This window comes from Myotis myotis, unplaced genomic scaffold, assembly GCF_014108235.1.
Source record: "Myotis myotis isolate mMyoMyo1 unplaced genomic scaffold, mMyoMyo1.p scaffold_m19_p_2, whole genome shotgun sequence".
NCBI lineage: Eukaryota > Metazoa > Chordata > Mammalia > Chiroptera > Vespertilionidae > Myotis > Myotis myotis.
The window spans coordinates 159,810,737-159,824,797 of record NW_023416324.1 but is presented as its reverse complement, the minus strand read 5'-3'; the positions used below and the strand labels follow the sequence as shown (position 1 = coordinate 159,824,797).

The 14,061-nt window shown below is 51.3% G+C and overlaps 1 protein-coding gene across 1 annotated transcript in view; it reads left to right on the top strand.

The window, feature by feature from the left end:
• The first annotated feature begins 8,022 nt into the window (after positions 1-8,022).
• The window catches only part of SEMA5B (semaphorin 5B), a 115,691-nt gene continuing 109,652 nt past the window's right edge, over positions 8,023-14,061 (top strand). Inside the window, exon 1 of the mRNA XM_036351839.1 lies at positions 8,023-8,282. The gene's annotated coding sequence lies outside the window, so the exon portion shown is untranslated. The remainder of the gene's footprint in view (positions 8,283-14,061) is intronic.

Here is a 14,061-nt window from a genome sequence, read left to right as displayed (position 1 = left end):
TCAAAGCTTTTTAAAAGTCTAAGTATATTGTACTTGTTTCTCCCTTATATCTTTTTTTTTTTTTTTTTTTTTACTTTCTCAAAGACCTCTACCAAATGTGTCTCTTCCCTCCCCTGTGCCTGTTCACTCCTACATTTTCTGGGTGGTTCATGGCAATTCCCACCTCCTTCAGGAAGCCTTCCTGAACCTGGCCCATGTGACTCAGTTGGTTGGGCATCCTAGGTGCATGGAGAGGTCACAGGTTAGATTCCGGGTCAGAGCTCATGCCCGGATTGCAGTAGGGGGGTGTGCAGGAGGCAGCCAACCAATGTTTCTCTCTCTTTCCCTCTCCATTCCTCTCTCTCTAAAATCAATAAAAGCATATTTTTTTTAAAAGAAGAAGCCTTCCTGGACACAGTTCTGTGGACACCCCCACTCTTGAATTTGTGTGGTGTTTATTGCCTGGAGCAGCTGGTTTGGCATTTACCTGCTATTTACTTCTTGTATGCACCTCACATTCCCAATGAGATATTTGTCCTTTAAGCACTGCCCATCTTCTATCTGTGTCCTCTCTAGCCTCAGTGCAGACCGAGCAAATAACAGAGGTGGAAAAATTTGTATTTAATTGAAATGAAGGAGCCCGCTGCCTCTCCCTGAGAATTGGTACTTCTCAGCTAATGTCTGAGAACCGAGTTGCCTGCAGCAGCAGCACCAGAATGTGTTCAGGGCACATCCATCCCCCTCCACTTCTCAGATTTGGGGCAACATTATCAGGGAGCAACATTCTCTTCATCAAGCCTTCTCTTATTACTCACTTGGCTCACACCCCCAACTGTTCTAGGCATCCATATTCCTGCTCTTATGTTTTTTACTCCTCTCCACCTCAGGTCCCTATTCTGTATTCCAATCCCATAGGGTTCTACCTCATGTTGCTAAAGTAGACAATGAGTTTTCATTATTTTTGTCATTGTTGCCCTCACCAAGGTCTCAGTGAGTTGTAGGGGTTGTTGTAACAGTCTTCTAACTCAAGTGCACCCACTGCCACCCATCTCACCCCGTCAGGCTCCGGCTCCAAACCTCAGATGACGCTCCTTGCCTGGCCTGTAGGATAAAATCCAACCCCCACTCCATAACATTTGAGGCCTCTCTAATCTGGCCTGCTCTCAGTCTAGCATCATCCATTCCCTCCCGTATCCCTTCAATGTATTAGCCTATAAGAATGTGTTGAGCCATAACCGGTTTGGCTCAGTGGATAGAGCGTTGGCCTGCAGACTGAAAGGTCCCAGGTTCGATTCCGGTCAAGGTCATGTACCTTGGTTGCGGGCACATCCCCAGGAGGAGGTGTGCAGGAGGCGGCTGATCGATGTTTCTAACTCTATCCCTCTCCCTTCCTCTCTGTAAAAAATCAATAAAATATTTTTTTAAAAAAAGAATGTGTTGAATGATTCCTCTCCATGGGCTGGAGCTCTGGGTGTGTTGCGTGGTTCTGGTATAGTGGTGTGCTCACTAGATAATTTGGAGGGAATTACTGTTTATTCCCCACTCCTGCTAAGGTGCAGTTAATATATAGATTGCTTGTCTAAATCAGGCATTATGCTTACCTATTGTCCCCCCTCTGTGAGGATTTCAGGGGCAGTGACACACCTGAGGAGAGACATGTTGTCCAGGACAAAGGAGTCTTTCTGGACCTCTCAACCATGTTAGTGGGCTTCTCCCCTGATTCGGGCAGCAGGATCTCCTGCAGATTCCTCCTTGCCTCCTGTTCCGAGGTCCGGCCCTGCTCCAGTCCACCAAGTTACAACTTGGGATCTTCTTGGTTACAACCTGGGATCTTCTTAACAGGATTCTGGGGACACTGCCTCAGGTTTCCTTGGCCAACACCCGTCCAGATCCATCCAGAACCTCTGTGGCTTCAGCCTGGTCCTGGGAGAGAATCATAGGTCTCTTGTTTTCAAATGTCTTCCAGAAGGTGACCACACCTTGTTCTTCTTTGGGTCCAAATGTCCTGAGAGTGACCCCTCTCTCCTGGCCTAGAATGGAGCACTTGACTTGGCCTTTATCTAACTCATCTACCAGGAAGCCTGGTGTCATCTGCTGGACCAGCTGTGCTTCCTTCTGATCTTCATACCCCTCCCATACCTCACTTCCTCCTGACTCATCCTCACCCCTTGTCTGACCGTGTTTGCCAGAACAACAGGAAAGAGGGAGGTGGAGAGGCACTGAATGAATGAGGAAAGATGTGTGATTACTCCTGGGTGTCAGCCCAAGGGCAGGCTGCAAATCCAACCTTTCTTCTCTCTCATCACACCCCTGGTTTCAGAGATGTGAAAGTGGTGTGTGTGTGTGTGTGTGTGTGCGCGCGCATGCGTATGTGTACATTTATTTACACATATTGCCAGAGATAACATGTGAGGATAAATACGTGAAGGCCTGAAAGGAACTTTTTTTTTTCAGGAATCAAGAAAAAAACACACTAGAACTATAACAAGAAACAAAGATGCCGCCAGGATGAATGTGCACTGTGGTGACCACTTTAAACATTCGGGTTTTCAGAGCTAACTCTTCACTCTGTTGTGATTTACAGAATTGCTGTGTGGGTCAGGGACCCATGTGTTTAATTGGGTGGGAAAGATTTAGTAGTTGTTTTATGCTAATATGCATTTTCTATTAAAACGTTTTTAAAATGCAAGTATAGAGATTGATGAATAACCACTTGGAGAAAATAGTTTGATATGGAAAACTAAGTTTAAATCTCAGCTCTAAAAATGACCAATTGTGTCAGTGTGCCTCAGTTTCCCTATCTGTAAAATGGGAATGATAGTAATAATTTGCTCATTAAATCATTATTGTGCACTTCCTTTTACCAAGCACTATTCTGTGGGCTGGGATTATAGCAAAGAACAAAACAGGCAGTCTCTACTTCCGTGGAGCATGACAGGGGTTTGTAATTTTTTAAAGGATCATAATGCCTCGCTAATGAACTGATATTTGAGCAGAGACTGAAGGAACGACCTGTGTGGATATCTGAACGAAGAGCTTTCCCAGCAGAGAAAAACATCAAGTACAGAGGCCCTGAGGTGGCCTTAGGTGTCTGGGAAACTAGAGAATCTGGTGAGGCTAAAGAGAGGTGAAGGAAGGTAGATGGTCCAGGTGATATAAGAAACGTCCTGATAGACTTGGTGAGGATGTAGCTTTTCCTCTATTGGGCTGGGGAGCCATAGAAGGTTTTTGAGCACAGGAGTGACAGGCTCTGACTTAGGACGGCTTCTGTGTGGAGAAAAGACTGTACGTATAAAGGTAAAAGCAGGCAAAGCAGACATCCAGGTGAGAGAAGAGAGTGGTTTGAATTGGGGTGCTGGTGGAGGAGCTGGTGAGAAGATTCTGAAAACATTTCACAGATAGAGACCATGGCATTTATTGATGGTTTACACATGGAGGGTGGGATGGCTTCAAGATTTTGACCTTGAGAAATTTGAAGAATGGGGTTTTTGTTTGCTAGGATGGAGGAGTCAGAAGGAAAAGCTAGTTTGGGGAAAGAATCAAAAGTGAAGTGTTGGACATACTAAGTTTGAGTTGCCTATTGGATGTGCATGTGGAGAGCAGCAGGCAGTTGGTTCTCTGCATCTGGTTTCAAGAAAGAGGTCAGAGCTGAAGATACAACCTTGGATGTCATCAGCATAGAGATGGTGCTTATAGCCACGGGCCGCACAAGGTCATCTAGGACAGCAGTGTAGCGATCTTCACAGGGGTGTAAAGGTCAAAAGATATTGTATGGAAAAGACTTTTGTAAACTGCGAAATGTTATACACATGGAAAGGGCTACATGCACAACTATGGTAAAGAACATGACGTAAAGAAGTATCCGTGGGAAGAGTTAGGGTGATAGAACGTGCATGCAGGAGGACCTCAGACACCAGTTGATCAAGCCCTCTCATCCATGAGGAACTGAGGTCAGAGAGGGTAAGTGCTCATTCAAGGACACCCAGCTGGCCAGTGGCCAAGCTGGTCCCAGAACTGAGAAGCCCCAACTGCTGGTGCGGTGCTCTTTCCACCACATGATGCACCTGCTCACACTTACCGCTTCGGCTCTCCAAATCGGTTAACCAGGGCCAAGCAATTATTCCAAAGCAGAAATCTAATGATATCACTTGGTGCTTTCATACATGCTATTTCCTCTGCCTCCTCCCACTTCTCTGTCTGGTAAATGCCTGCCCTTGTCTCCATTCCCAGCGAGAAGGCCCTTTGCTGTGAAGACTTCCTTGCCCTGTTGGATAGAGCAAGTCATCGCCTGCCCACTTTGCTGGGTTTTATGTCTGCCTCTCCTGCCTGCCTCGGAGGCTCTGGCTTTCTCTTCCTATGACCTCTCCACCTGGTAGAGTGAGTGGCACTTAAATGTTTGGGGAGGAAGGAAGGAAGGAAGGTCTCTTCTCTCACATTAGCTCAGGACAATGGCAGAGCTGCCATTTAGTGACACTTCAGTTCCTCTGACCTAAGTGTGCTTTTGGTTCACAGGTTGGCAATGACTCCTGGAGTGGGAATTTTCTTTTTTCTTTCCCATCCCCAGGCACAATGGGCAGATAGTTCAAAAATTATAAATGATTGCTGCCTTCTTCTTTTCAGTTCTCTCTATCCTATTCTATACAAGTGGATGGTGTTTGTGTGCCTTTTGCTGCCTGGCCAGACTTGTGTTTGTGCTTGGGCTCTGCACAGGCATGCATGAGCACGCGCGTGCACACACACACACACACATACACACACACACACTCCTGGGAGAGACTGCACTCTTGTTTTTCAGAGGCAGCCAGATCTCCTAGAAAATGCCCTCTGGTGGAGGCAGGAGAGGTCAGGTTTGTCACCCTGAAGCATAAGAGTTTGGGCTTACTTCTTAACCCCTTAGCACCTTAGTTCAAGATAAGTTTGGAATTTCTAGGTCAAGAGTGAATTCTAAGAACTCTTTCCCACCCCTGTTTTTGCTATTCTTTAGCGTGTTTGTTTTGGATAATTCTGTGTTAATTATGGTATGTACACTCTGCTTAATTAACACTATTCCAGCCGAAACCGGTTTGGCTCAGTGGATAGAGCGTCGGCCTGCAGACTGAAGGGTCCCAGGTTCGATTCCGGTCAAGGGCATGTACCTGGGTTGCGGGCACGTCCCCAGTAGGGGATGTGCAGGAGGCAGCTGGTCGATGTTTCTCTCTCATCGATGTTTCTAACTCTCTATCTCTCTCCCTTCCTCTCTGTGGAAAATCAATAAAATATATATTAAAAAAAAAAAACCAAAAAACAAAAACACTATTCCAGTAGGTGGAGAACTGCTCCTAATAGAAGTAATCATTGCACAGGTTATTGCAAAGGTTTAAAGAGGGCGACAGAAAGTGGTGGTGACACTGTCCTGATGGGGTCAGCGCTCCAGGTTTTCTCCAGATGATTCAGAGATTCTCATGAGGCCGGGCTTGCCAAATTCTAGGGGTGCCTGAAGTGGTGGCGAGCCAGGCTAGTAAAGCAACGGTCCCTTCCTGAGGGCTGGACTTCAGAAGCTGTCTTGCACTGAGAGCTCTTGAGTAATCACTGTTAATCAATACAATACTGTGGGATGCAATTAGGATTAATTAGCCCAGCATCCCAGGCAGCTCTGCTCCTCCGTCTGTGTCTCCTCGGGTGTCTCCCCTTCTTGGCTCCTGCTTCCCCTGAAAAGGGAGGATTCCTTGCCTGTGTCCCCAGACTGGGGTCTGGTGTCTTCTCTTCCTGAACCAAGACCCTCCCACAGTCATTGATAATGGGGAGGAGAGCCAGGACGGGGCAGGAAATGACGGTGGGAAGAGAAGAAAGAGAAAACCATCAAGGCATGGTGGAAAAGAGAAGGAGGCTGAGAGAATAGGGTGAAAAATGGAGAGGATTTTTATTGTCTTCCAAGAGAGAGCTGCTGCTAACAGAACAACTCAGAAGGCATTTTATCTATGCTGCCAACTAGACAAATGGGAAACTCTCAAGTCTTCGTATTAATTAAGAGGTGTCTATATGTCTCACGCACTTATATTGTTGCAATGACAAAAGCAGTCCCCACGGTTCTGTAGGGAATGGGGATGAGGAAGGGAGACAGCACTCATAGCCCTGCTCCCACCCCAGCCTGGGACTCTGGGAGAATTGCTTCCCCTCTTTAGGTCTCATTGCCCTTGTCTGTAAAATGATATGTTTGGACTGGATGCCCTGGATTTACCTCTTCCAACTTGATTTCTACCCTTAATTAAATGTTTGGGCTGCCAGAGTGGTATGCCCCCACACACCCATTTCCTTCTTTTTATCCTCTTCTCTACATCTCTCTCCTCTAGGCCAGAGTGTGTCTTATCTTTGCAAGTTTCTTTCCATTCTGCACATTATGAGTTTCAGCATTTCTGTTGCCCTAGAAAGTCTTTATTTCTGAGATTGTGCACTGTTTCCCTTTTTAGAACATCTCATAAACTCCCTTCTTGCTTTTCCGTCATCCTGACCAAACTGCTCTCACCTTGGTTCAGAGGGGAGTGTGAGTGTGTGTGTGTGTGTGTGTGTGTGTGTGTGTGTGTGAGTGTGTGTGTGTGTGTGAGTATGTGTGTGTGTGAGAGAGTGTGTGTGTGTGAGAGTGTGTGTGTGTGAGTGTGAGTGTGTGTGTGTGTGTGTGTGTGTGTGTGTGTGTGTGTAGGGGAAGTTGCTTCTCTGGGATTCGTGCTGTCTCCATTCCTCAGCTTTATCTGGAAATTTCTTTACCTAGAATTTTGTTATGTAAAATGCTTTACTCTACTTCTTCAATTTCTGGCATACACTAGAAAGTCTTTTTAATGTCTTCCTTCTTCCAACGTATCTATTTTTATTTCATAATTCTCTTTGTTTATCTCTTAAAATCATACTTCTGGAGGCTTAATTTTTTCAGGTCCTTGGTCTTTCTCCTTCATTCTTTGTTTTGTTTTCCCCCAACCTCCCCCCCCCCGCCCCCCCCCCCCCCCCCACACACACTTAGGTCACCTTTTTTATTTTAAATACCTTTTTTTCTTCACCAGAGGGCTCCCTTCCCCTCCCTCTCGCAGCTCGGGCACAGGATTTGAAGCTTGCCCCTCTCCTTCCCTCCGCTTTCTCGCCACCAGAAACACTAGACATTAAACTTGTCAACAATGCAGCCTTCCTCAGCTTGATCGCTAAGCCTCCTCCTCAGCTCCGAGCGCTCGCCGGCTGCCTCCCAGAATCGCTAATCTCTTGGATGCCCTCCCAGCGTTCCTGGTGTTATTTTACTCACTGTAGCCCCCTACTTGGTCTTCAAATTGTTCTGTATGGTAGGTATTGCCCACCCTGATTTACAGAGGAGGAAACTGAGGCTTGGAGAGGTTCACTTAAGGTCGTCCAGCTTGTCAGCCCTAATGCGGCCAGCTCTGGCTTTCCAGCCCAGCCCGGCAGCCTCGCCGCCCTCTCTTCTACTGCAGTTCACACCAGATTTCCTCTGTGCTGCACGCGGTTCTTTCCGCCTTCAAATCCACAGGCAGGAAGATCGTCCCTAGCAAACTGGGCTGGGGAATTTGGGAACGGGGGAGAAGGGAGACGTTCTTCAGGCCCCAAGTTTTGGGTGGGCAGGGTGAGGGTGGGAGGAGGCCCCGGGAGGAAGTCAGGTTCCAGATGGGGATTCATGAAAACGGGTGGGCGGGACGTACCAAAAGGCGGCAAGTGCTCGGGGACTTGGGTCTCACCGCTCCAAAGCCGACTGCTGAACGGGACTTCAACCCCCCACCCCTACGCCCGGGTGACGCACCCTTGGCAGGCCAGGGGCGAGGGTCGGGCCGGGTCGGGGACGGGGAGGTGCAGGGCGCCCCCTCGCGCTCTGGCGCACGCCTCGGGACTGGCGACAGACGCGCGCGCCGCGGCTGGTCCTCTCCACCCCCTCCTCCGTTTCGCTCCAGCTCCCCTCCTCTTCTCCCCTCGCTCTCAACTCCTCCCCCACTGCCGATCCCTCCGTCCCTCCCCCTCCAGCTCCCTCCGTCCCCTCCTCCCCGTTCTCACCCGCACGCCGGGTCGGGAGCTAGTTGGAGCGCGAGGACTGCCGCCAGCGCCCAGCGCCGCGGAGCCGGGCGGGTCGGCCGCGCGTCCAGCGGCGGCTAGAGGAGCCCGAGCCTAGCGGGCGCGGGCCCGGGTCGGGACAGCATCGGAGCGCCGAGCCCAGAGTCAGAGGCCGTTCCGCGCGGCTGCCCAATCCCCAGACCGGCCGCCAGCCCTCCGGGTTCGCCTCCGCCTCTCCCGGAGCCGGGAGCCACCGGGGACCGGGCACCTGCGCCCGCAACCCGGAGGTGAGTCCCGGGAACCGCGGGCGCTGCCCGTGCGCGGGCTGGGGCTGCAAGTTTCAAACTTCAGCAACTCGGCGGGGAGAGGGGTAGGGGCCAGGGACGCGGGCAAGTTGGAACCAGGTGGCAGAGGCGTCGGGCCGGCGAAGAGGGGGTCCTCAAGCTTCCGCGCCGCCCGCAGACACCTCGGCTTGGGCGCCCTCCGCGCTGCCTTTTCCCCCGCCGCCCGCTCGCTCCGGGCCTGGCTGTACGGGGTCCTCGCCCGGCCGGGGTCGGCGCGTCTGGGCTGCCTGAGGGGGACCCGGGGGCCGGCCTGTAGGAAGGGGACGGTGGAATGAATGGCGGGGAGAGAGCGGGGCGGAGGCTCTGAGACCCGCGGAGATGGAGGTTCAGAGAGGGCGGGCGAGTAATCCCGGCGCAGGGCGCGAGCGGGCGGGCGAGGTGCGTGGGGACCCGTGACCCACGCGGAGTGTAAAATCTGTTGCTCGGGGACGTTCCCGCTCCATTGCCACCTTCGGGGCCCCCGCCCTGGTTGTTCCAGGACCTTTGCCCGGGCCCGGCCCTGCGGAGCCCAAACTCTGCCCTGCCAGGCCCCGGACGCAGCGGCCGGGGAGCCCCGTGTTCCCGCCTCGGCCAGCGGAGAGGGAGGGGTGCGGCGGCGGGAACCGGGGCGCGAACGGCGATTTCTCGATGTATTGGTCTCATGGTAATTTGTCTTTGTGGTCGGGCTGCCCATTCACTTTCCGCTCACGTCTTGTCGGAGATCCAGCGCGGAGGGAGGGAGCGGGGGCGCGGGCCCTGGGGAGGGATGGAGACCGGAGAGGGGATCCGGGACCCGAGCGGGGCGGGGGACCCGAGGGGAGTGGCCGCCGGACGCGCCGAGGGTGAGGGGAGGCTGAGTTGATCCGGCCGAGCCGCGGGCGCCGGCTGCAGAGGGTGGACGGAGTCGGTTCCTTCGCCTGCTGCAAACTTTAAACTACGAGGAGGAGCCACCTGAAGCGCCGATCTCGCCTTCTTCCCATACCCGGTGGCCCAGTCCTCCGGTCGTACCGCCCGCCCCCCGCGCCCGGCCGCGGCGGGCCCGAGTTTGGACGGGGAGCAGTGACCGCCGGACTCTGCCCCACCCTGCGATCCTCCCCAGGCGTCCGCGATGGGAACCCGAGCGGCGAGAGCGGGAGCGGAGCCGGCCCTCGGGATGTGTTCCCCCCCCCCCCCCACCCCCGTCCTGGAGCCTACGCAACTGCGATGGGGGCGGGGAAGGGGGGCCTGGAAGCCGGCCTGCGTCTGGACCCCAGCATGATCCCACTTTCCCCGGCCCCACCCGCCATAGTTCCCCCTCAGCCCTAGAAAATCCAGTCTCCTCCCACATTTCTCAGCCCCCCACCCCTCGGATTCCCATTTAGGGCTCATTCTGCTCCCTAGGGCTAGGCAGAGACTCCGCCTCCAGCGCCCCCTGCATTACCCCGCCAAGCCCGCCTCCCAGTCCTCCCACCCCCTTTCCCCCTCATCTTTTAGGCTATTCTCTTCCCTTCCTTCTCCTCACTTGCCCCGACCCCCTCCCGATTTCTTCTTGACATTAAAAAGTGGCCTCGCCTTTTCTGATCCGGGATAGATGACCTTGAGGAAGGGGCAGAGGGGAACTTGAGTTTGAGAAATGGACCTCACTAGAAAAAGGGAGCCAGATGAAGCAGCAGCTTGGGAAAAGCTGCAGTACCCTGCCCCAATCTAGATTCCCAACCAAGAAGGAAGGGAGAAGGCAGGCGGATAAAATATCAAAGAGAGAGAGGGCAGAACCAGCAGGAAGAACCCTTTTGGGAGATCACTCAGGAAGAAGGGTTGCCCCTGGTTGTGCCATGTGGGGGAAGGTGTGTGTGTGGGGGGGGATTTCTTTCTTCTGGGCCCATCTCTGTTCTCTTTCCAGGGAGTCAGGCCCTTTCCAGGGAGTTAGCTCCTCCTCCAGAGCTGCAAACAGCCATCATTACCATCACTATGGACATGGTTAAGCACCTGGTGTGTGCAATGTACCATCCAGGTTCTGGTAGATACCAGGCTGAGCCTGTGCTAAATTCACCAGCTTTTTTTTGGGGGGGGGGCAGGGGGAAGAGTGAGGAGAACATGAACAGAAAAATGCAAAGGCTGTACAAGGCAGCAAGGGCTCGGTGCCAGATGGTGACCCAGGGCTTAGGGGAGGACTGGCTGAGGAACGCCTGATGACTCAGGTTCGACTGAGAGCTGGGCTTGTAGACTGATCCCTTCCCCACAGCTGTGCTGATAGGGAGGGTGGGACAGGAGAAGGGATGGACAGGGAGGGGATCCCTTCCCACTCCCGGAGTGGGACTGGAAAGGCAAAGAAGCCAGCTGAGAGGTCCAGCCTGGCTCTGTGGCTTGCCCCTCCCAGCTGGGATTGGAGGAATCACAGAAGCCTTTTTGTCCTAGGGTATCCTTCCTGGCCTGGTTGAAAGTCCCTCTATCAGTTACTTCTTACTGAGGTTCAAAGCTGGAGGAGACTGTCATGCCAGGGGAGTCACAAACTCAAATGCCTACAGAGGGCAGGCAGGTAACAAGGTGCTAATCAAGCAGTTTAAAGTGGCTGGGCCTGGGGACAACTGGTTATTCAAAGTTAAACTGGCCAAATAACAATGTCCAAACAAAACCAATGTGCAGCCCTTGAGTGGTCTGACCCCTATATCTGCAGATTAAGAAATTATGATTCTGCCCTAGCTGGTTTGGCTCAGTGGATAGAGCTGTAGGATAGAGCTGCGGACTGTAGGGTCTCGGGTTCGATTCCAGTCAAGGGCACATGCTCTGGTTGTGAGCTCGATCCCCAGTAGGGGGTGTGCAGGAGGCAGCCAATCAATGATTCTCATCATTGATGTTTCTATCTCTATCTCCCTCTCCCTTCCTCTCTGAAATCAATAAAAATATACTTAAAAAAAGAAATTATGATTCTAAGATGTGATCTCGTCTCGTTGTGTGCACATGGTATCATGTTTCCCTGTACTTTGGGGATTGATTGGAACGCCCCACCAGCCTGGTCCTCCCTCTGACCTGGTGGACCCCCAGCTCACCCTCACTCTCAGGGCCACCAGGACTCTTCTATAGAAGATGAGTTCCTTGAGGTCGGGGAGCTGTCCTATCTTATACAGATCTAGCACTTCATATCCATTGATACAAGATTTTAGACGCAGAGTCAAGACTGGAACTCAGGTCTCATGTCCCTCCCCTCCCTCCTCCACCTGTGGAGCCCAGTGGGTGTAAACCAATTTTTTCCTTTAGGAGAGAAAAAAAAAAATCCAAACCTAACTTTTTGCTTCTAATATAGTAATGCTGTATGCAGGGGTTGAAAGAGAAAAGGCCAGAAGCTCATATTAGGTTGTTGGGGGATCCCAAGGAATATTCAGAAAGCCCTGGGCCTCAGATTTGGGTCTAAAAAGGGAAAGAGGAGCTCTATCAAGGGGGCAGAGGGATGGCAGACGTTTATGGAGGAGCAGCCTGGTGAGGCTGAAGATTGGTGGATGGAGTGTGTGCACTTGGGAAGAAGATGCTGTCGGGTTGAATTATTTTGAACATCGATCATGACACTCCTGTTCTTAATCTTGGTCACCCTCCTGTATCCCACAGGGAAAGTCAACAAGATAGCAACTCAGATCACGGCTATACAATCAACGAATTCACCACTTTTATTGAGGACTGAGGTGGTAGAATGGACACAGAAGGCAAAGGACAAGATCCCTGATTAGAAGTGCTTGTTACCTTGTCATCTTGCCTTAAAGGACCCAGAGCTGAGCTCTGCTGCCCCCCAGTCAGGTGTTCCCCATGGTTCTCAAGCATTGACTTTTTATTGCCTATAAACCAGGTAGATGAGATAAACCAGTGGCAGTAAACTAAGGTGTTTGTCAGTTACTGAGCACCTGCTGTGTGCCAGGCACTGTGCTAGAAGCTATGGATACAACAGTAGACAAGTTTTGTCTCTAAAATCCCTGGATGGAGGTGAATCAGCGTGCTAGGGGAGCACAATTACTAGCATTGCCTCAACTTCTAAGATGAAATTTACTGTGGGTTGTGTTTTACCTGTGGGTTTGTCTGCGTGACCTGACCGCTAATGTGGAGTTGTCCAAAGGATTTGGGGGGAAGGCTGAGAGAGCTAGTTGTTTCCCTATTTCCAAGTCCCCTCTTCATGCCTCAGATTCCTCACTCATTAAGTGGGGTTGAACACCTGCCTTGTGCCTGGTGATCTGGGGATGAGAACTATTGGGAGGCAGTATTGGTTATTTATATTTCAGGGTCTGAACCCCAGTGTGTCCTGGGACCATCCTTTGCCTCATTCAGTCATCTTGATGACTAGCTTGTTTTCATCAACTGATGACTTTGTGTGAATGTGTGTGTGTATATTGGAAATAACTACCTCTAATGAATGAGTTTTCTTCACATTCATACCTTTGCATTTGAGTTGAGCCATCGCTAAATTGGTCTTAAATTTATGACAAAGCCTAACTAATTTGGTCTTAAATGTATAACAAGAGGCCAAAGCAAGTGTCTTGACGAATGGTTTCATTGAGTTGACCGAATTAAGCCTTTCTCTTACAGCGTGTGTGGGCAACCCCTGGATTTGACTGGTATAGTGCATACATTTGGAAACTTTCTCTTTGAATTTTGGTTTGGTGACATCTGCCTCAGCTGAGGAGATGGCTCCTTGATGGGTAAGCTGGAAGGGGATCTCTGTGTATGCCATTCTCTGTCTCCAATGGAAGAATCTCCTTTAAGACTTTCTGAAGAAATCCCCCTTACAACAGGCTGGAAAGCTAGAGAGTGGCAGGGGAGGGTCCCAGCTGGGAGCAGAGTTCAGAAAGGGAAAGGGGTGCTGACTGCTCTGTGGCCTTGCATGTCACCGTCCTGCCCTTCTGCTTTCGTGCTGTGCTTTAGTGAGCCTGAGAGATGAAAACCAAACCTTGCAGAATGCACTCTTTAATTCGGTCATTACTTGGGGGCTCACCAGTGAGAAACTGCTGTACATGGTAGCTTCAAAGTAGAAAAAAACGAGATGGCACAGTGGGGAAAGCCAGAGAAGGGACCCCTGGGCTGGAGACTGGGCTTGGGAGAGTTTGACCTTGAGCACATTTCCCCACAGTTGGGCTGGTCATCCTCCTCCACTCTGACTTGAAATAAGAGGCCAAGGATTTCATTGGGCTTTTCCCTGAGCAAATGAAAGCTTGGAAGGCAAGGCTGTGTGCCGAGTCCTGCCAGGACGGTGTCATGGTGGGACTCAGCCCACAGCATTGCCTTTCTGCGTTTGTTAAGGATGACTTAATCAGCCTTGCACCTGGAACTCATCTGAATTTGAAGCCTTGTCAGTATTATCGGCATATCTTTGCATTTGAAAGAACAATATCTCTGTGGCCTCTCCTGTGACAGGAAGGGTTTGTTCTGGAGGATGGCTGGTGACCGTCTGTTCTGCCAGTCCCCCGAGGATCAAATTCGAGGAGGTAGGTTTACTTTCCCGAAGGAGGAGGCTGGGTTGGAAACGAAGGCGGCTTCTCCACGGGCGCGTTTCTGCTTAATCCAGACTCCCCATCTGTAAAAATGAGGTGTCAGATGAACCAACCCACAGGCTCTTTCTGACCATCAAGGCCAGTGGTTTTGGATGGAGTTTATAGTCAATTCTTGATTTTCCAGGAGTGGTTCATTCCCCTCTTTGTGGATTATTTATTATGGATGTTTAGTCTCAAGCCAGTTTCTAGTTACTGTCCAGCCCCACTGTTGATAACCCCCTGAGTGCCAGTCCAGG